We start from the raw sequence: 22,913 nt of genomic DNA on the forward strand, positions 1-22,913 counted from the left end.
GGCTGGAAGACCCGCAGCCATGCTGCGGTGTGGGGAAGCCAGGGGTTGGCAGCTGGAGACAAACTGGTTCTTAAAAAAAAAAAAAAAAAAAAAAAAGAGGGAAAAACCCAGGAGCGACCGCAGTTGCTGATGGTGGAAACCGCACAGCGAAACACGACAGGAGTGAGCTGAGCCGGCCTCTCAGTGTCGGGCATGGAGGATAGCTCGTGGCAGACACCCTCGGGACCAGGAGAGTGCAGGGGAGAGTCGGAGGGAGGGAGAAGCCCGGAGACTTGTAGCTGGATCCCCAGAGGGCTGGATAAACTCCTGCCCAGAGCTGTGCCCACAGTCCAGAGCCCCGCCAGTTGTCCCGGAGCTTGGAAGGTGGAATTGTGCGAAGAGAGGAGGTTGTGGAGACTCCCCATTCAACCATTTTTGCGTCAGGCTGAGAGTGCCCCCAGCATGGCAGGGCGGCCCGGGGTTTCCCTTGAGGGATGGCGCACAGTTGTGTTGTAGCACAGCCCTCCCTCAGCAGAGGTCCTGGAAGATCACAGCTGAGAAAGAGGGCCCGCTCGGAAAACCCAGGGATGCTGCACCAATTCCAGTGGTTTGTGGGTCAGCGAGAGAGAGGGTCTGGGACGGATCCGAAATGAAGGCTTAGACCCTTGTGACAGCCCTGAATCTCCAGGAACACCTGGGGGGATTACATATTAAAAGTGCCCTGCCTCCCTGGCCACCCAGACACACGCCCCACATTCAGTGCGGACGGCTCTAGCAACACACCCAAACTGAGTTCACCAACTGAACCCCACAAGAATCATTTCCCCACACACTGCAGGGACAAAGTTGGGGAGAGCTGACTTGAGGGGTATAGGTGACTCACAGATGCCACCTGCTGGTTAGCTAGAGAAAGTGTCCACCACCAACCTGTGTTTCTGAAAAATTAGATTGGCTTTTTTTTTTTTTTAACAACTTTAAAGAACCCTATCAAGCAAAGCAAATGCCAAGAGGCCAAAAACAACAGAAAATCTCAATGCATATGATAAAACCAGACGATATGGAGAACCCAAGTCCAAACACCCATATCAAAATATCAGAAGACACCCAGTTCTTGGCTCAATTAATCAAAGAACTACAATCGAGGAATGAAAACATGGCAAAGGATTTAAAGGACATCAAGAAGACCATGGCCCAGGATATAAGCAACATAAAGAAGACCCTAGAAGAGCATAAAGAAGACATTGCAAGAGTAAATAAAAAAACAGAAGATCTTATGGAAATAAAAGAAACTGTTGGCCAAATTAAAAAGATTCTGAATATTCACAATACAAGATTAGAGGAAGTTGAACAAAGACTCAAAGTCCTAGAAGCCCACAGAACAGAAAACGAAAAAACAAAAGAAAGAATGGAGAAAAAAATAGAAAGAATCGAAATGGATCTCAGGGATACGATAGACAAAATAAAACGTCCAAACTTAAGACTCACTGGTGTTCCAGAAGGGAAAGAGAAGGGTAAAGGTCTAGAAAGAGTATTCAAAGAAATTGTTGGGGAAAACTTCCCCAACCTTCTACACAATATAAATACACAAAGCATAAATGCCCAGCAAACTTCAAATAGAATAAATCCAAATAAACTCACTCCAAGACAGATTCTGATCAGACTCTCAAATACTGAAGAGAAGGAGCAAGTTCTGAAAGCAGCAAGAGAAAAGCAATTCACCATATACAAAGGAAACAACATAAGACTAAGTTGTGACCACTCAGCGGCCACCATGGAAGCGAGAAGGCAGTGGCATGACATATTTAAAATCCTGAGAGAAAAAAATTTCCAGCCAAGAATACTTTATCCAGCAAAACTCTCCTTCAAATTTGAGGGAGAGCTTAAATTTTTCACAGACAAACAAATGCTGAGAGAGTTTGCCAATAAAAGACCTGCCCTACTCCAGATACTAAAGAGAGCCCTACTGACAGAGAAACAAAGAAAGCAGAAAGAGATATAGAGAATTTTAACAGCCATATATAGAACCTTACATCCCAAATCACCAGGACACTCATTTTTCTCTAGGGATCATGGATTTTTCTCCAGAAGGGACCAAAGGCTGGGACATAAAACAAGCCTCAATAAATTTAAGAAGAAAAAAGAAAATTGAATATATTTAAAGCACATACTCCAACCACACTGGAATACAAATAGAAGTCAATAATTTTTTGAATTGTAACTCCACTATTTACTTCCTACATGATATAAAACACACAGACTCTAAGGACAAATCAGTGGTTTTGAACTCAATGTAAAATATGTAATTTTTGACAAGAACTACATAAAGGTGGGGGAATGGAGGAGTATAGGAACATAGTCTATGTGTCCTATAGAAGTTAAGCTGGTATCAAAGAGAAATGGGGGAAGGGGCAATGGGGAGTTAAGAAATGAGTGTAAGGTTGCTGTTTGAGGTGAAGGGAAATTTCTAGCAATGGAGGGTGGGAAGGTGATAACATTACAACATTCTAAATGTGATTAATCCCACTAATGGAATGCTAGGGAGGGGGTGGAATGGGAAGATTTAGGCTGTATATATGTTTCCACAGTTGAGGAAAAAAAAAAAATCTAATGGTGACAAAACTTAACCCTTGTTCTAGATAAACATAATGATGATAAAATACTAACAGTGGTGTAATAAAACACATACTATCACTCATAACACATCCCTGAGTACTCTAGTTACAAACTAAATCACATATTGGACTGACTTCCTACAGAGTTGTATTTCTACTGTTAAAAGTTTTTATTTTGTTTTATTTTCCTTCCATTGTAAAGACAGATAACAAAAAAGTACCATGAAGCTGATGTCTTCTGTTAACAGCTTATAGTCTTCAGATGATGGTCACATTGTCTTATATTATAATTAGTCTTTTGAGTGATCAGAATTCTTCCATATCACAGAAGGCTCATTTTTAAAACAGATCCTTTCTCTGGATCACGTGAAAAAAATTTCACAGGGGTGACTTCAGGCTAGCTTTTAAATTGAACAATAAAATTGATTATAAAAGCACTTAGCTGACACTCAAGCACTATGTAAATGTAAAATCATAACAGCAATAGTACGTTTGCTTCCGTGCAAACAGACACAAGTGGACACTTATTCCCCAATCACTTGACCTAGAGAGTATTAAAATTTTAAATGAAAACAAAAAACCCACACTTTCATTGGCTGTTACCAAAAATCCTCAATAAGAAGTGACAAGCCCTTAGCTGGTTGTGTTTCCTCCAAAGGATGTTAAAAGACTAAGTCAGGGGTGGCTGTACTGACCTTCGATTTGCCATTTCCCAAACCCTTTTCTCTTCCCTAATGGGAATCAATGTAGCATGAATAATATTAAATGGCCACTTAGTTCACATTTAGTCAACATAATGCAGTAATAACTGGCTTGGGAAAGATCTTTGCAAAGCCTTGTTTCCTGAAAGTTTCCCAACATAAGCAACCCACTGACAAAATGCATTCCAAGTGTTCAAGAGACGAGAGACTGGGACTAACAGTTAACAGAAAACCAGAAATGAGATGATAACAGTAGGAGATGGCAGGCTGGAAGGGATCAATCTGTGTTGACTGATGACTAAAGAGATTTCTTTTAGGTGCCAGCTTAAACATTCAATTCTTGGAAGGGCCTTCCTGGATACCCTCAGACCACGACATTTCCTTCTAATACATGTGATCTTAACATTCCATGCTCTTCTTTCATATCAGTTACCACAATTGCAACTGAATAATTCATTATTTAATTAGTAGTTTAATGTCTGTGTCACTCAGTGGCAAGTGAGCTCCATGAACTCATTACCTGTCTGTTCAGACATGATGAGCACTGAAAAAGTATTAGTTGATTAATGGAATGAATGAATGAATGGACAAACAAGCTGGATCCTAGGCCCTTTACTAGCACAGAGGAAAGTTCTGATTAGTCTATGGTATATTCCCCCAAACTTACAGCAAATGCCTTGCTGTCCTTATATACCATAAGCAATAGTCGAAGAATATGCTCTAACTGCATGCCAACCCCTTGCATCTTGCCCACCAACCATCTATTCTCTCCTCTTTCAATCTCTCCCTCTGTACTGACTTCTACATCTTAGTATATAATATTGCTCAGGTTGCTTCTAACTTTAAGAAAAAAAAAGGAAAAGAAAACAACTCTCCAACTACCTCCACCCCACCTAGCTGCTCTTATCAAGACTGCAAGTCACATCATAATTGCCAAATCTTATGGCCACTTGCAAAGTTCCATTACATCTCTCTGCAGTACCTGACCTGGCTACCACACTTCTACTTTTAAAACACTCTGCTCTTTGGCTTCAGTGGCACTACTCCCCAGTTATCCCCCTAAACCTTGTTCTGTCAATTCTATAACCTAATGTACCTAAAACTTTGTCTACTTCTTCCTCATACTATTAATATCTTTTGTTTTTATGACTACAACAGCCTTCTGACTGATATATCTCAGACTTTCCAGTCCATTCTCCACAACACAGCCAACTGATTCCACCTAATTTAACTGGCATTGTAACTCTGGCCTTCAGCTTTAAGTGTTTGTGGTATAACACTTGTACACATGGCATACACATACACTATGAAAGAGCTAAAAGATTCTCTCTGATCCTCCCCACAATATCCACTGGGCTCCTACCACAACTATACACCCTTAAAACATTGGATAAGGTAAAATTTTCCACATTTTAATAAGGCCCCCAAAATACTGATTTTGGAAAGCTACACCCCCAGTATCATTCATGCAAAAGTATAAAATCATCAGTTTGTGCTCCTGACCTTCATTCCCAAATTTTACTTCTGAATTTCATCATTTGTAGTCCATGGTCCTGCTCTGAAATATTCATCCAGATTATACATGTTCCAAATTATACATGTCCTTCTAAACCCTTCTCAAACAAAAGCAGTAGAATTTTGAACAGCAACTGACAAATCTCTGCCAACCACTGGACTCTGACTGCATCCATATTATACACTGTAAATCTCTTGATTTTAAACAGAAAATAAAAGGCAAAACAAACAAGCCCGAGAAAGTGATCAATATGTGTGTGATGTTGCCAATAATACTGCTATTGAAAAATACATTTGCTCATGAACACAGTCCATGTTATATGGTTTTTCTACAGTATGAACATTTTGTTAATATTAAACAACGGTACATTTATTATCTATTGATTATGATGGAATTCAAGTCCAAAATTCCACAGTCTAGTACAAGCTACTTCTCCCAACTTAATTTCTACCACTTTATTTCAGACACCCCAGACACACTAAAACATTCTGTTCCCACCATTCATGTCTGGCTTCTGAAACCTTTACTCTTTCAAGTCCCTTCATCCGTAATGTATTCCCCCGGTTCTGTCCCTATTTCCCAAATGTATGGTGCTTATCCCTCCTTAAAGTGCTACTTCCTCCTTGAAGCCTGTCCTGCTCCCCTCACCAGCCATGTCCCACAACACTTTCATCCTTATCATGTAATTTCACCCTTTATCTGCATGTCTCATATATCTATATGACCATCACTAGCACAAGCCTGTGGGGTCCGTGCGAAAGGAGGCAACACTTAACATAGTTCCTCCAGTATAGTGGGTGTTCAATAAAATGATCTGCTGAATGAATGGATGTGTCAACCCCGCTAATGGCCTCAAAAGACTTTCCTCTCCTTCTCCGGCAAGCTTCCGGAGCCATGTTGGTGATCAAGCCACGCTAGAACATGCTCAGAGGCGTGGAATACCAGAGGAAAACACAGACTTACGGGCCTATCCTTCAACAGTTCCAGAGTAGATGCAATCTAGTTCTGTTAGGTCAACCATGTGCGGAGTTCCACCGCCGGCTGCAAATGGCGCTAACTCAGGCCAAACCAAGGACACGTGAAAGGCAGTGTGGTCCACACAAGCAGAGAAGGGAGCCCGTGCAGTGGGGCGAGAGAAGAAGCGCCTTCGAAGGCCTGCAAGGGCCCTTCCCCACCTACCTTCAGGGCTCCTGCAGAGGAGGGAGGGCGCCCTCAGAGGGGAGACATCGCCGGAGGGGAGGAAGAGCCGAGGTTCTGCGCCATCCCTCAAGGCGGCGGGAATCAGAGTGCCCGGACGGTAGACCGGAACACAGGAGGGTGAAAACAGTTGCCCAGATCCCAATACCTCGTACCTTTAAGGCGAAGTGGGAAGGGAGAGCGTCCCAGAGACCACAAGCCCCAGAAGCCCGTGCGGCCGGTTCTGCGGGATTGGCTGGTGTTCCCAGACGCCGGCTCCGGGGCCAGTCGGAGAAAACGCCTCCAGCTCTTTGAATGAGCCCAGGCAATAAAAGGTCTGAGTTCTGGAGTGCCTTAATTTTGGTCTTGCGAAAGAAAAGCCGGGTTGCATTCCTAAGGAGTGTGCCCCCTCGGGTTTGCAAGCCAGAGATGAAATTCAGGCCTTTAGGGAAAAAAAGTTAAAATATAAAAATACCCATGGGGAGTATTCTCATGGGAGACTTCTCATGGGAACTGATGCATTGACGCTGACAGGGAAGACTTCTCATGGGAACTGATGCATTGACGCTGACAGGGAAGCGGGCCAGGGAGGGTGGACCTTGAGAACTAATGAAAAGATGAATTACAAAATAATTTTTCTTTTTCCAAAAATGAAATTAAATTTTCATTTCTTGCAAGAAATTGTAATTATAGAGTGATTTTCTCACTTTTCTATCTTCTACATTGTATTTATAATCTATATCTTTAATCGTTTTTGCCTTACATCGTTTAAAAATGTTTACATATTAGAATTCCAACTGGATTCTCATCATCCTGAGGACAGATTTTTCTGTAGTTTTCTCTGGTATTATAAACAGTGCTCTGTTGCTATTGAATAAAAGTGTGAATACATATTTAAGGAATAAAATATTAAGCATTTCTAAATAGAGACATGTTTGGCTTATTTTGCTAAATGAATGAACCTTCCTCATTGAGACATCCATTTGCATCCAACCAGTTACTGTAAATCTCTTTAAAATGTTAAGCATCTTTGCTCTAAACATTTGTCCATTAAAGGGAGTCAAAGATTTTAAGTCGTTTGTAATTTGTTTAATACATCAGTCTTCAATAATCTTGCAGAGATAAATTTCAGGTAGGCCAAGACTGAACTATCTCAAACTCCAAATTAATGAGGACTAAATTAATGGTTTACCGTATTCGCTGTTCTTAATTGAGAAATGTAAAATCCAGTCATAGTTCATCTATCACAGAGATAAGCAAGAGTCAAGTACTTAATAAAAGAAATGCAGCAAAGTTGCCTTGTGTTGCTGCACGTGTGAAATATCATTTCAATTCCACCTATATCTTTATACATTCATTAAACAAATTGGATTGAACTCCTATTATGTGCCAGGCACTGGGCAAGAAGCAATTGTTGCCCTGTAGAAGAGCACAGCCTGGTAATTAAAAGAAATGGGTAAGCAACTATCAAAATGGAATGCAATCACTGAAAAGCTATGGGAAAACTGTAAAGTGAATTTTAACAAAATCTTATCCTTTAGGCACATATCCATTAACCTAAGTAACATCTACCATTTTCTTTTACCTTCTAAAAATGGAGTAGTTATGAATTTATGAATTTTATGAAAGTGTAAAATGGTAAACAACTTTTAAGAAAATTGTACAAATGTTAGTACCAGTTTTTGTCATTCTCTAGTGTGAGTCCATGATAATAATCAATACATTTTGTTAAATAACACATGAATGAATTCCAGATATCTTAAAACATTTAACTCGGTGCAGTTTAGGAAGTACTTTTCTAAAAAAAGATCTCATGGTCTAGCCCTATGGTCCATGGCCCAAATCACTTTTAAAGGAGTTTATAAAGAACAGTCAAAGGTGAAAACATGTAAAGATGCACTAAAGATTTCTTACTCTTTGTGACTGTTCAATGCATTCGAATGCATTGAATAGAGCTTGAGTTGGGTAAGCAGAACTTAGAAAATCATGCTTCTCTGATACAAGTTTCAATAAAGTCAATTAATTAAATGCCAGTCTATACCTAGCAGAGGAAATCAATAACAGTAACTGTTTATGAATTTTCAGGGTCCAAATAAAAACACACAAAAAAATGCTTTACCCTCATGCAAAATATAAAGCTTAAATGAGCAATTATTATTAGCTAAGTTATTATAAACTAGATGACATTATTTTCTAATATAAAATTATGAAAATGGTAGTAAGGCTTTCTATAAAGAAACAGAAACTTTCAGGTAAATATCCATTACAAAGGAGGAAATTATTAGCTCTATTTTCAACAGTTCAACAGAAATATTTATTATACTGGATATTAAGTATAATTACGGAAGTTCCTGGTCTCAGTGATTTTGCAATCTAGTAAAGGAGCAAAACTTTCCCATCAATTGTGATATAATAACAACTAGCAAATATTGAACACACTTACTGTACCAGGGTATCATTGACTACTTGATTTAATTATTCCTCACAAATTTCTTATGGGGATTATTATTTGTTTTTCTTTTTAATTTAAGAAGTTGTAGGTTTACAGAAAAATCATATCCCCATCATTCACTGTGTTCCCTGTTATAACACTTTGCATTAGTATAGAATTATAATTGTACCATTAACTGTACCATAGTTTGCATTAGGGTCACTCTTTGTGTTATAAAGTTCTATGTATTTTTTGTTTTGTTTTGTTTTGTTTTGTTACTCTGGTAACAGATATACAACTTAAAATTTCCCCTTTTAACCACTTTCAAATATACAATTCAGTGCTACCATCACCACCATCAATTACCAAAAGTTTTCCATTAAAAGTCGATGGCTGATTAAGCATTAAGTCATCATTTCTTACCTCCACCCTGGTCCCTGACAACCTATATTCTAGTTTCCTATTCTATGAATGTACACATTCTAATTATTTCTCATATGTGAAATAGTCTTTTTTTATGTCTGGCTTATTTCATTCAACATGTGTCTTCAAGGTTCATCTATATTGTCACATGTATCAGAACTCCACTCCTTTTCTATGGCTAAATAATATTCCATTGCAGGTATACACCACATTTTGTATATGCATTCATGTATTAAAGGACACTTAGATTGCTTCCATCTTCTGGCTATTGTGAATAATGCCTTTATCAGTATAGTATGAAAATATCTGTTAGAATGCCTGCTTTCAGTTCTTTTAGGTATATAACTACAAGTGGGATTACTGTTTCATATGGTAATTCTGACAACATTCTGAAGAACTGCCAAACTGTTTTCCACCATCAATGCACTATTTTACATTCCAGCCAATGTGAGTGTTCTATTTCTCCATATCTTCTTGTTACTTTCCACTTTGTTAATAGTAAGCCATTCTAGTAAGTGTAAAGTGGCATCTCACTGTAGTTTTAATTTGCATGTCCTTAATGGTTAATCACCTTGAGCATCTTTTCATGTGCTTATTGGATTTTGTATATCTTCTTTGAAGAAATGTCTATTCAAATCCTTGGCCCATTTTTTTAATTGGGTTGTTCATTTTTTGTTGCTGGATTGTGCAAATTCTTTATATATATTATGGATATTAAACCCTTATGGAATATATGGTTTCTGAATATTTTCTCTCATTCTATAGCTTGTCTTTTTACTCTCTTGATAATGTCTTTTGATGCACAAAAGTTTTTAATTTTGATGAAGTCCCTTTTATCTATTTTTATGTTTTGTTGCTTCTGTTTTTGTGTAAAATCTAAAACTCCATTGCCTCTACGACGTCCTCAAGTTATTTCCTTACATTTTCTTGTAAGAGTTTTATAGTATTAGCTCCCATATTTAAGTCAAAGAAGACATACATTTAAAGCATTCATTTTAAGTGAAAGAAATAAAGGAATTCAGCAGAAAAATTTAAAAAAAATTCAGAACTGAATGCTCGTAAGATCAATCATTGAGAAAAAGTTGATTTAATGATGGGAAAGTTTTTAATGTGAGAAGATGTTTGTCTTTTTAATAGAGGAAATATTGATTGGTACAGAGAGTCAAAAATATTAGGTTAAAAAAAGGAGCATTAAGGTTCTACATATTTTTTAAAAGCCTCAACACAATCATTTTTAGGGAAAAAACAAAGTCGAGAGTAGTAATGCTATATATATTAGTTAAAGAATGTGGACGTGACTATGTAATTGCTACAGTATATGGTTCAGCAAGATATGTAAACTGTCTAAAATAGGAAGATAGGTATTAAAAATACCTATGGACAGAGAAGAGCCCATTTCATATATATTATTTTACCTAGCAACATATCTGTTTTATCCTCAATTGAGGCAAAGTGGGCTTTTTTTTTTTTTTCACATTGAGAGGCATATCATGCAGTAATTATGAACATGGGCTCTGAACTAAGATGGACTGTATTTGTTTCCTAGTTTGCCTCTTACTAGCAAGTGACCCAAGGTAAGTTAATTGACTTTTTAAATTCCAATATCCTAATCTGTAAAATGGAGCTGATAATAATTGCACTCATATTAAATGATATAATTCATGCATAGCTTCAGACAGCATCTGGCATCCAGAAAGTTTTAAAGTAAACATTAGCTATCATTATTGCCTGAATACCTACCTCTCTTGCATGGTGGTTTTTGGTTTTTTTATTTTTTTAGGAACTCCAAATATAAAAATAAAGAGATTGATATCACACATATTGCTGTGTTTTCTCTATTTGTTGGCAAATGAGCATAGACAACTACTATCCATAACAAAATCCTTAATTACTTTTCTCCCAAAAACAGTTCCTAAGTGGATTTGGGTCCTCCAAAGGAACACAACTTCCCCAGTAAACCTTTCTCAAGCCCATTCCGATGCATCTCATCCCAAAATCACACAAAACATTGCTTTTGGGCATAACTTTTCCAAAATAAAGTTTATTATAGAAAGGTACAACACAGATAGAAAAGGTATCACAAGCACCCAAAAGAGCCTTCTTGCTTCACTATTTCCTTAAAATATAAAATTTTAAAAGCTGTTTTAAGATTCTTAAAATACAGTTTTTATCCAGAGAAAAGTTTGGATAACAGATAATATCATTATTTTTATGTGACACTCTGCCAGAGGGAAAGAAAAAAAAAAAAAATAGAATCCCCACAGTTAAGATGTGTTGAAGATGAGTTTTAAGCAATTTTTCTACTTTATCTTCTGTTTGTTAGGTATTTTTTTTCAGTACAAACCTCAGCCACGTCTGTTTAAGCTGCAACTGTGAAATGTGAAGACAATAACAAGTAACAATATCTATTGTTTATTGATGCCTCATCTCGTGAAAACCTCCCAACAACCCAATGATGTGTTCCTATTTTATTTCCCCCAATTAACAAATCACAGAAGTTAAGGTTTCCAAACTTACCCAGGTGTTTTAAATAACAAAGCCAAGACTCCAGTCGAAATCTGGCACTCCAATTCATTTCTGACACTCCTCTACTCTAAGTAATCACTCACTGATCTCAGGTTTATTTCCCCCAGTCTTAACAGATACCCCACCTCCACCAGACACACACACACAAACACACACACACACACACACACACACAGAGATTAAGTGACTTCAGTCTGATTTTCTGATGATCATCCTTCAGAACTAAGTGAAATGCAATTGCATCTCACAATGAACTATGAAGAATAACTAACTGTACCCTAAAACTATATCTTTGTGTGTTCTCCTAGTAAGCCAGCATTTATTTAGATATACCTCCTGCCAGATGGTCTTACATAAAGAGTTACTCACTTGATTCTAGTGGTATTGTCTTATTACAGTGGAAGGAATTTGCATCAAAAAATGGCAACAGAGGGTTTCTTCTTCATTTACATTATACAAGCAGTAAACATACGTTCTCAGCTGATTATAAGAGTTCCTATTGCTAACTTGGAGCCAGAAACGTACTGTTTCTGCTTTCACTATTGAAGGGGCTGAGATAGTTTGGAAAAGACATTGGATTTAGAATCAGAGCACCCAGAATTAAAACTGTATTCTGCCATTTATTGCACCATGCCCCTGAGAAAAGCACTCTACCTCCGTGTAAAGTAAAGGATTTGGCAAGATGACCTCTGAAATGTCTCTGTGCCCTGAAATTCTAACTGTGCCCCAGACCATATTACTAATTTTCAACTTGCTCCAAATTGCTGAAGTTGTCTTTTATCTTTCTCCATAACCTCTACATTTCCCACTATTTTTCTTGAAAAAAAAAAGAAGAAAGTATTTCCACATTCCCTTTTTAAAAAGTCACATATGACCATGTTAAGAAAAAAATTTGATAAATGTATACTGATTGTTTGTGGAATTTAAGTGCATTCAATGTGTTACTAATCTTTAGTAGAGAAAGCCTCAACTGGTTTAGGCTTGCAGTGCTCTACAGTAGAGAAAGCCTGAGCCATTTTAAACTCACAGCACTCTGACCCAGACAAGGGTGGAGATAGCAGAGTCAGTGAAACAAAGAATCCATTTATATGCAAATGAACTCTCTCTAGAGGATATATCTTCCCAAGAGGAAAGAGGTGGGGCCCAACTCTACTACCTGCCTTCCATTTGGAACCAGACCCCAGAAGCTGGGGGAAAACACCCACAGGCCACACCTCCTCACACCAGTCTGGAGTGACAGGCTGACAGGCGCCACCTGTTGGGCAGAAAAGCACAGGGTGTGTGAATCCTCTAAGACACACCATCAGGGAAACCAGATACTGAATATTTCCTCATTCTAGGACCTGAGCCTGTCCTTATCTGGGAAAACCTGATTGGGGTGGCCCAGGAGGTCACACGCCTAGACAACAGAAAACTACAACCTACGCTAAGAAAAATGAAGTTATGGCCCAGTCAAAGACACAAATTTACACTTCAACTGAGATACAGAAATTTAAACAACTAATGCTAAATCAATTCAAAAAGTTTAGAGAAGATATGGCAAAAGAGATAAAGACTATAAAGAAAACACTGGGCGTACATAAGGCAGAAATCAAAAGTTCGAAAAAACAACTGGCAGAATCTATGGAAATGAAAGGCACAACACAAGAGATGAAAGACACCATGGACACATACAACAGCAGATCTCAAGAGGCAGATGAATACACTCAGGAACTAGAGAACAAGGCACCTAAAAGCCTACAACAAGAAATGATAGAGAAAAGAATGGAAAAATATGAGGAATGTCTCCGAAATACAAGATTGTATGTATCATTGGGTCCCAGAAGGAGAAGAGAACGGAAAAGGGGCAGAAGCAATAATAGAGGAAATAATCAATGATAATTTCCCATCTCTTATGAAAAGCATAAAATTACAGAACCAAGAAGCTCAGTGTACTCCAAACAGAATAGATCTGAATAGGCCTACGCCAAGAAACTTAATAATCAGATTATCAAACGTCAAAGACAAAGAGAGAATACTGAAAGCAGCAAGAGAAAAGCAATCCATCACATACAAAGGAAGCTTAATAAGACTACGTGTGGATTTCTCAGCAGAAACCATGGAGGCAAGAAAGAAGTGGTGTGATGTATTTAAGATACTGAAAGAGAAAAACTGCCAACCAAGAATCCTATATCCAGCAAAATTGTCCTTCAAATATGAGGGAGAGTTCAAATTATTCTCTGACAGACAATGAGAGAGTTTGTGAACAAGATACCTGCCCTACAGGAAATACTAAAGGGAGCACTAAAGACTGGTAGGAAAAGACAGGAGTGAGAGGCTTGGAACACAATTTTGGATGATGGTAGCACAGCAATGTAAGTACACTGAACAAAGATAACTATGAATATGGTTGAAAGAGGAAGGTTAGGAACATGTGGGACACTAGAAGAAAAGAGGAAAGATAAAGACTGGGACTGTATAACTGAGTGGAACCTAGAGTGCTCAACAATTGTGATAAAGTGTACCAATATGTTTCTTCATGAGGGAGAACAAACTAATGTCAACCTTGCAAGGTGTTAAAAATAGGGAGGTATTGGGGGAAAAATTCAATCAACATAAACTAGAGACTATAATTAACAGAATCACTGTTTTATGCTTCCTTTAATGTAACAAAGGCAATATACCAAGGTAAATGCAGATAAGACGGGGGCAAAGTGGAGGGGTGTGAGACTCTTGGCATTGGTGGTGTTGTCTGACTATTTATTCTACTTTGATCTAAGCTTATCTTTCCTTTTGTTTCTTCCTAGCTGTCATTTTTTTTCCCTTTCTTTTTTCTTTTTCTTTTGCCTCTCTACCTTCTTTGACTCTTCCTCCTGCTTTGTGGAAGAAATGTTGATGTCCTTATATAGATAGTGCTGAGGGTGGTAAACACAAAAATATGTGACTACATAGGGAACCAGATTGTTTACTTAGGATAGAATGTATGGCACGTGAACAAAAACATCTTAAAAAAAAAAAAATGGGTTGATGACGAAAACTTGAGGGCAATATACTGAGTGAAATAAGCCAGACACATAAGGACAAATATTGCAGGGTCTCACTGATAGGAACTAATTATAATATGTAAACTCAAAGACATGAAATATAAGTTACCAAGATATAGGAGGCTAAAGAATGGGGAGTAGTTGCTTAGCATGAGTAAAATGTTCAACTAGTATGAACATAAATGTTTGGAAATGAACAGAGGTGATGGTAGCATGTTGTGAGAATAACTAACAGTGCTGAATGGTGTGTGAATTTGGTGGAAAGGGGAAGCTCAGAGTCACGTAGAAGGAAAGTTGAAGGTTAAAAGATGGGGATGTATAAAATAGTAAACCTTGTGGTGGGCAATGTCCAAGATTAACTGTACAAATATTAGAAATCCCTTTGATGAGCCAGAACAAATATATGACACTAAAACAAGAAGTTAATAATAAAGGGGCATATAGGGAAAAAATATATACCTATTGCAAACTATATACTACAGTTAGTAGTATTTCAACGTTCTTTCATAAACAGTAACAAATGTACTATACCAATACTATGAGTTAACAATGGAGGGGGTGTGGTTAGGGATATGGGAGGATTTGAGTTTCCTTTTTTTTTTTTTCTTCTTTGTTTTTATTTTCTGAAGCAATGAAAATGTTCTAAAAATTGAACAAAAATTAATTGTGGTGATGGATGCACAGCTGTATGATGGTACAGGGGGCAACTGATTGCACACTTTGAATCTTTGGATAATTGTATGTTATATGAACAATCACAATTAAAAAAGTAAATAAATAAATAAATAACAAATAAACTAAGCTGAGAGGTGCTGATAGATTAGTGACACCTGAATGCTCATTTTCTTTCCTACTACTTAACTCCCTGATAGAAAATCTATCCCCAGAAGATGCAAAAGAAGCTATCATCAAAAGAAAAGATCTCTGGGCCCTTGTATTGTTCATCAGAAATTTTATTATTTTTTATTTATTCTAATTTTTACCTGTCCTCTCAAGCTGTTCTTAGACTGAAAATCAGTAACTTTAGTTCACAAATAATTTATTTTAAGAGTTAAAACTGAATGTCTAATATAGCATCTTGAGAAAACTAAAGCTCTTTGTCCTCAATGATGTTACCATTTGATTATCTTTTAGAAATGCTACCCTATTGAGGATTGCTTTTTATACCATCTAATAATGTCTCATCCAAATAAGCAAATTTTAAAATCCCAGCTGGAGGTCAGTGGTTGGCTCCATGGTAAACTCATCAGATATTTATTGTCTTCATCTTTTTCTTGCTCTTACTTTTAAATCCATCCTCAAGCAAATCCTCTCCTTTTGTTCATTTCTTGATTTGATAGGGCATATTAATGGAACAGATGCAGCAACAGTGAACAAACATATTTGGAAGAGCTAAAACTTCATTTATAACTTGTTCCTGTCCTAACACTTTATACAGTTGCTAGGTCTCCAAGCATTATTAAAAGAAGCCTCTGACATCCATAATGTTCTTTTCTGGCTTTGAGTGGCACGTGCACCAGCCTTGGCTGTGATTCCTGATACAAAGTTTTACTTCCCCATAGATATAGATGAGAGGAATAAGAAACAAGAAAACGTTAATTGAAATATTTTTCTATGTGCCTTAGAATTAAGAAGTGGTAAGAATAGTCTAGAAATGATCTTTAAAATAAAATCTGTAAAAATACTAATCTTTTAATGTGTTGCTCCAAATAGGCATTGTCTTTCAAAACATTTAATTTGCAGTAGAAATACTTTGATAATGCAAAAATATAGTGATTCCTGATGTAAATTTAAAAAGCTACTCAGGTTTTTTATAAAAGATAACAAGAAATAGCAGTGGAGGTTGAAGATGCTGTAGGAGAAAGCTGTGATAATTAGGGCTAGTTTATTCTTTTGTTGATTATGTTAATTGTTGTCCAAATGTCTTTAGAACATGAGTGATAAGACAAAAATGCTTATGGGAATGGTAAAATCCCATTCCAAATCCACTTTAAGCTTGAGGCACATGTATGTTCTAATTAACTATCCATTCCCCTAAATGAGTTTTTAAAAGGTACAAAAGTAGTGGAGCCTTTTAGTAAATACTACAGCACTGTAGTTACAAGTGAAAATTCCTGAGTCAGACTACTTCAACTCAAATAGTAGCTTTGCTACTTGCTTACTGTGTCACCTTGGAAAAGTTCCTTAACTTCTCCAAGTCTCAATTTTCCTATCTATATAATGAAAATTATAATAGGGGTGCTGTGAAAATTAAATGAGAGTAATTCAGTTAAAACACATAGCAGAGAGTCTGGCACATAGAAAATGTCCAATATGTTAACTAATATCAACAGATTCTTGAGAAATATTAATTTCCTTAGCACATAGAAAATGTCCAGTGTTAAATATTATCAACAGATACTTAAGAAATATCAATTTCTTTAATACACTTGACACTACTTTTAGAATGGATGTATTGCTTGTCTATTAGAGCCATCAGTAGTGTGTGTGTCACTGTATGTTTATGTTAGTGGAGAAAGTGGGTACTATAATCTCTATTTTTAGAAATTCTGTGTGTCTATATTCTACTTTTTTTCTGGACAAGAGAATAAATTTTGTTTTTTTTCAATTATGTTCTGCAGTCAAAATTTATTTTAGAAATTTGGATTTGAGATATCAGTCCTAAATTTAGAGCAGGATAACAGAAGAGAAAATTAGGTACAAATGTTCTGTACTTCATAAAATTATTGCCAGAAGCATATTATAACTATGAACAGAAAAATTGCTATATTAAAAATTCATAACAACACATTAAAGTTTTAGATTGCCTAAGTAGCTAATTAATTTACTGAGTCAATCTAAAAGTACAAAGATTGTTAAATATGAAATAATTTAATAACTAGCTATTTTTTAATATCAAAGTTTATAAGTTGTAATTCCTCATTTGTTTTGAGCTGTAAATTAAGAAAAAATATAAGTAGTCAAGGAAAATCTTCCCATTGAAGTGCAAAGAGACAGACAAAATAAATGTGCCTTCTAAATTATAGGTGGTTAGTAAATATTTGCTAAATTGAACTGAAATTTACAAGATGAGGTTTAGAATAACTAGGGTAGATTGAAGTATAATGCAAAGAATATGGATAGTATCCAGTTTAAGATACAAGGCTGTTTGGGGAGGTATCAAAACCGGACCCATATTAATCCTTGCCTTGTCAAGAGCATTGTATTTCTAATTAAATTTCTAATTTTACAAGAAAGCCAGCTGCATTCAGCATGCCTCAGTTTAGCTTTTCTACAATTGGCTGTACCAACTTTAATAGCAAAATTTAACTCCTCATGGTTTCCACACACCTCATCTCTAAAAGAAGGGTAACAATAATGCCCTGTGCTGTGGGAAACCCCCTGAATTAGGAACATCTGATGGGCTTATCAAACATGCACATCCTAGGGCCAGTCTAGGGCCTTTAGAATCAAATTTTCAGAAGCTGGGCAAAGAAAGCTGCGTTTTGGAGGAGCCTTCCATGTGAGTGTTATGCAAACTAACCTTTGAAAGCCCTTGATCCTCAGGGTTCCCATTAGTGAGCAAATCAAGAAAAGGGCCCTCAGGCAGCATCAATAAATATGAGTGGATGTCAAGGCATCCTTTCCTCTTGGAACAGAATTCAGAGATCTAGTGATATACTAGAAATTAAAAATAAAATAAGTAAAAATACCTATTTATATATCAAAGTATGAATAGATATCACATAGTAATATCTACCTCTAGAATCAAGTAAAGAGTAATGAAAACTATTTTCTCATGGGATTAATATATCGAAGATTTAGACATTTATGGCTGTTCCTTAAAATTTAGGCCTCTTATTACCATGTATCCATGACTTTGCTACTATGTTTATAGTTTTAGTTTGCAAATCTAAACAAAGCACTTCCCTGGCATTTTATAAGTACTTTACAAATTTTAACAAATTTACAAGCAGATTTGCTGCTTTTTTGATATTGTATGAATTTCATTCCCAACACATGTTCATACTAGCTTAGCAAAAGAAGGATTAATAGGAGATTTACTTTCTTCACACTCTTTTCAGAATAGGAATGTGAGCAAAAAAATGCATTTCTGCTTAAATCAATTCTGTTTGGCTATTTGGCTGCCTTGTTACAGTATACGTGAAAAGGCCCACACAAAATTTATCCATTGTATGTAGAAAAGGAAGCCAAGGATAAAAGGGAAAAATAATTCAGAAAGTGTTCATCTCAGAATGCATTTTCTAGCAGAAATTTTAAAAAATTGCTCTGCTGGTTTGGATGTATTATGTCCCCCAAAATGCCATTATCTTTGATGGAGTCTTGTGTGGGAAAGAAACTGTGTTGATTGGGTTGGAGACTTTTAATTGGATGCTTCTGTGGAGATGTGATCACTCAACTGTGGGCAAGATCTTTCATTGGATAATTTCCATGGAGGTGTGGCCCTGCCCATTCAGCATGGGCCTTGATTAGTTCACTGGAGCACTATAGAAACTCAGACAGAAGGAGTGAGCTTGCTACAGCCAAGAGGGACACTTTGAAGAATGCACAGGAGCTAAGAGAGGAACTGCAGTTTACAGAGACGTTTTGCACATGGCCTTTGAAAGCAGACTTTTGCCCCAAGAGCAACTGAGAGTGACATTTTGGAGAAAAGCTGAAGCCTAGAGAGGAAAGTCCTGGGAGAAAGCCATTTTGAAACCAGAACTCTGGGAAGACGCCAGCCACGTGACTTCCCAGCTAACAGAGGTTTTCCGGACACCATCGGCCATCCTCCAGTGAAGGTACCCGATTGTTGATGCATTACCTTGGACACTTTATGGCCTTAAGACTGCAACTGTGTAACCAAATAAACCCGCTTTTATAAAAGCTAATCCATTTCTGGTGTTTTGCATTCTGGCAGCATTAGCAAACTAGAACAATTGCCAAGACAATTTAATGTTCCTGAGTTTTCAATACAATATTCTTTCCTTTCCCTGATAATCAAAATAATGACTCTATCCAAGATTTTTTGGAAATTTTTTTTCTTTGCAGAAAAGAGTATATTATTAACACTGGTTTAGCTCTGGAAAGGTAAAGAAGAATCACCTTGGCTCAATGTGGCAAAAGCCTTGAATATAGTTACCAAAAACACTGTATACCTTATAAGGAATCTGACTACTTTTGAGCAAAAGCATGAAAAGAAAAACTTGAAAGTGCAACAAAAACATGAAAGTTTTGAATTAGGTCAAATGATTTTCTGCTGGCAAGTGTTTCCCGTCTCCATGTAATAGAAATATATTTGATTTTTCAGAACTTCAGATGTGTCTATAATCTTTTTACCAAGACATGCTTGATTGTAAGCGGCTCATAATGTTGTGATAGATGTGACAGTAAATTGGAATCTGAAACCAGCCTTTTCTTTGCCAGTTTTACAGCCTCACACAAGTCATTTGGTTCTTTTTATCCTCACTTTATAATCCTCTCTATTCACTGATTCAACAAATGTTTGTAAGCTTAACATATGGCTCTGTGTTAGACATAGGAGGTGGAAAAATAAAAACAACAATAAAGGTACCCTCATCCCTTCAAAGAGTTGAACTGACCATACCGCCTAAACCTTTCAAACAGACTTTGTTTCATCTAAATCTACATTGCAATCAGGCTCAAGGCACATAATATCAAGTTATCCTTGTTGCTTTTGTTCTAGCACTAATCTGATGTATAACTATACAGTATAATTTCATATCCTATGTACATGTGTTGAAATTCATTGCTTTATCCTTATATCACACATATTTTGTGGGAGGAAAAATGTCTCTCAAAAGCACTCAGTTCCTTACTTGCAAAGTTTGAACTACCAGCAAAATCAAACTGCTACACAATTCAGACTTCCATGGAGTTTGTATACGTAATATAATAACTAAAATTTTACACTGTCTATAGCATATAATAAAAAAGGGCAGCAGGGGTGGAATATTTTTAGTTCACAACTATAAGGCAAGGGAATAAATACTGGCCCTATAAATGATATCAATAATAAAGGGTATATTCTTATAAAAATTATACAATCATTTATTTCCTAAACAAAATGTTAATAAATCACAATCAATTTTTTCAAATGGTGCAACAATACCTAATTTTGTAAGCATATTCAGGATAATCCACCTTATTCTTTCATGCCCCAATATTCATTATATTCATACTGCACACTTTAAGTGCACAAGGTTGTAAAAAGCCACCAAGTTACAAAAAGGATAACCATTCAAGTCATCAGGCAGATATATTTATGGCTCTTCCCTATCTATATTCCAAGAAAGTTATGTTACTTAGTATATATTGAATGAATTTGTAATGGTCTACACATTTTAAGGACTGTATATTTTTAATGTTACTTTGTTAATGAAGACATTGCAAAACATGTATTAAAGAAAGAATTCACCACCACCATCATCCTCTACTATAAAGACCAAGCTCAATTACTTTAAAATTAAGGAAAATTTATTCCCTGAGGGATGTCCATTTCTCTATGGTGTATTGATTAAAACTTAATTGCAGAGCTTCATACACTAAAATTATAACAATAATTCTCTCTTGCCATATTGGCTCCAAATCCCCACCCATTCATTTTTCTGTCCAATAATAACTCTAGTAATAAATATTTCTCATTTGTAGGGACAAGGAAAAACTATTCTCTACATCCTTCTTCCTAGATGCTACCAACAGCTCTCCCAACTATAGAGGGAGTTATGCTTAGACTACTTTTAGTGAAAGAATATATTCTTATGTTACTATATTCCTGATTTTTTTTCTAAGCACAGAAATGTGCCCCTCTGAGACTCACAGAGATGATATCGATCAAATGTGCATAACAGACAATCTATAATACTGGGGTTTCCAAAGGAGAAATAGTTTATTGCAAAGTGAAGCAAAGAGAACAGATATGGCCTATGGGCCTAAAATCTGTCTCCCAGAGTTTAAGGAGTTTAGCATTTTTATGGACTCAAACAGGTGGAGATGGATATGTTCACTTTATAATAACAAGTATAAACAACTAAAATTTACAAATGCAAAGGAGTGGAGCTAAGCTAGAATAACCACTATAATAACTGTTAACTTCGCTATAGTCATTGGGTTAGTTCTGGGTTGACTCAATTTCCTTCGTTAACATTAGGGATTCTCTTTATGATTATAAGACTTTAAAGTTGTAAAACAAGATAAGGGGGTATAAGAGGGGCCAGTCAGGAGGTTTTCACAATTCACAATTCAATGGGTTTCAGTAATTTCAGGTATTTCCTTTTGGCTTTTCCACAATATACTAGGAAGTAAGAAAAAGGCAACTCTAGAAGATTTAGTCATTATAGTTATTTGTTAAATCTTAATTTCTCTCTACAGGGCCAATACCAAGGAATTGGGCTTCACTGGCTTTCAGGGGTCTCCCAATATGACAGTAACACAGGTGTGAATGTCTCCTTTATTTTGGACCCTCTTTGCTGCTTCTGTGGCTTATGGCACTTTTGCTCTTTGCAAGTTCTATACTTTACCAAATTCCCTATTAACTAAGATGTGTTCACTTGAAAATAATAGAATGCTCAAGTCAAACTGGCTTAAGTAACAGAAAAAAATATTTAAATTTACATGACAAGATGTCCATAGGTAGGGTGGATTTCAGGATTGTTCGATTCAACAGTTGAACTATGTCTTTAAGGGAACCAGATTCTTTCTACTTCTCCATTATGCTGTCCCTGGTGTCAGCTTCAACCAGTTTGTGGTTATAACATGGTTCTCAGAAACAATAAGGGCTATGTAGTTTCTTGTTCTAGGTCAGTGACAATGAGGTTGACTTCCTTCCATTCAAGAAAAAGGAAGAACTTTTTCAGATCCTTCCAGAAGGCTCTTGGGGAAATATATCATGAAAACCAAAATCTTCTCCCAACACCCAAAACCTCTCCACAAAGGTAGAAGAATAAGATAAACAATTTTATGATTGAACAAGCATTAAACCAGAATGTGATACATCACAGGTAATCTACTAAACAGACTGCAAAGAAAGAAAAAATTTCACCTTTTTATATAGGCAGCAGATAAAGCCCATTACATTCATTCTCAAGTTAAATGAAAACTAGTCTTCAAGTAAGAGGACTTGACAGCACGATTTGTCACACATAGTTCATCTTAAATTTGCCTGGCATTTGGGGTGGGCTTTTTGTTTGCTAATTGCTTCTATTCAAAGGAATAATTAAACTGCTCATATCTCTGTAATAGGAGATAGTTATAATTTGGATCCAGGCACCTAAATTAAACTCCCATGGAAATGCGGAGATAAAGAGTGCTAACTTCCTTGATGCTTACATTTCAGAGAGATGGCTCCAGGTCTTTGAGAAAGACTTCCTGTGTTGCAAAGCTGGCAAAAGCCTTATTTAGTTTTTTAAAAGATTTATATACATCTCAAAAGGACACAAAGGATTTACAATGACAAGTTTTCTAGAGAATGTTCTAAGTAAAAGAAAGCAGCAGCAGTGGGGAGGTGATACAGATCAAAAAGTAGTG

At 36.6% G+C, this 22,913-nt stretch overlaps 1 protein-coding gene across 4 annotated transcripts in view; it reads right to left on the reverse strand.

Annotated features, from left to right (window-relative positions):
• Positions 1-22,913, reverse strand: part of MEI4 (meiotic double-stranded break formation protein 4) — a 613,415-nt gene that overhangs the window by 377,683 nt on the left and 212,819 nt on the right. The window contains exon 1 of one of the 4 annotated variants that reach the window (XM_037843989.1): positions 5,988-6,154. The exons of the other annotated variants lie outside the window; for them this stretch is intronic. The gene's annotated coding sequence lies outside the window, so the exon portion shown is untranslated. Of the gene's footprint in view, positions 1-5,987; positions 6,155-22,913 lie in introns of those variants that run through there. 4 annotated transcript variants of the gene reach the window in all.

Source organism: Choloepus didactylus, chromosome 7 (assembly GCF_015220235.1).
Source record: "Choloepus didactylus isolate mChoDid1 chromosome 7, mChoDid1.pri, whole genome shotgun sequence".
NCBI lineage: Eukaryota > Metazoa > Chordata > Mammalia > Pilosa > Megalonychidae > Choloepus > Choloepus didactylus.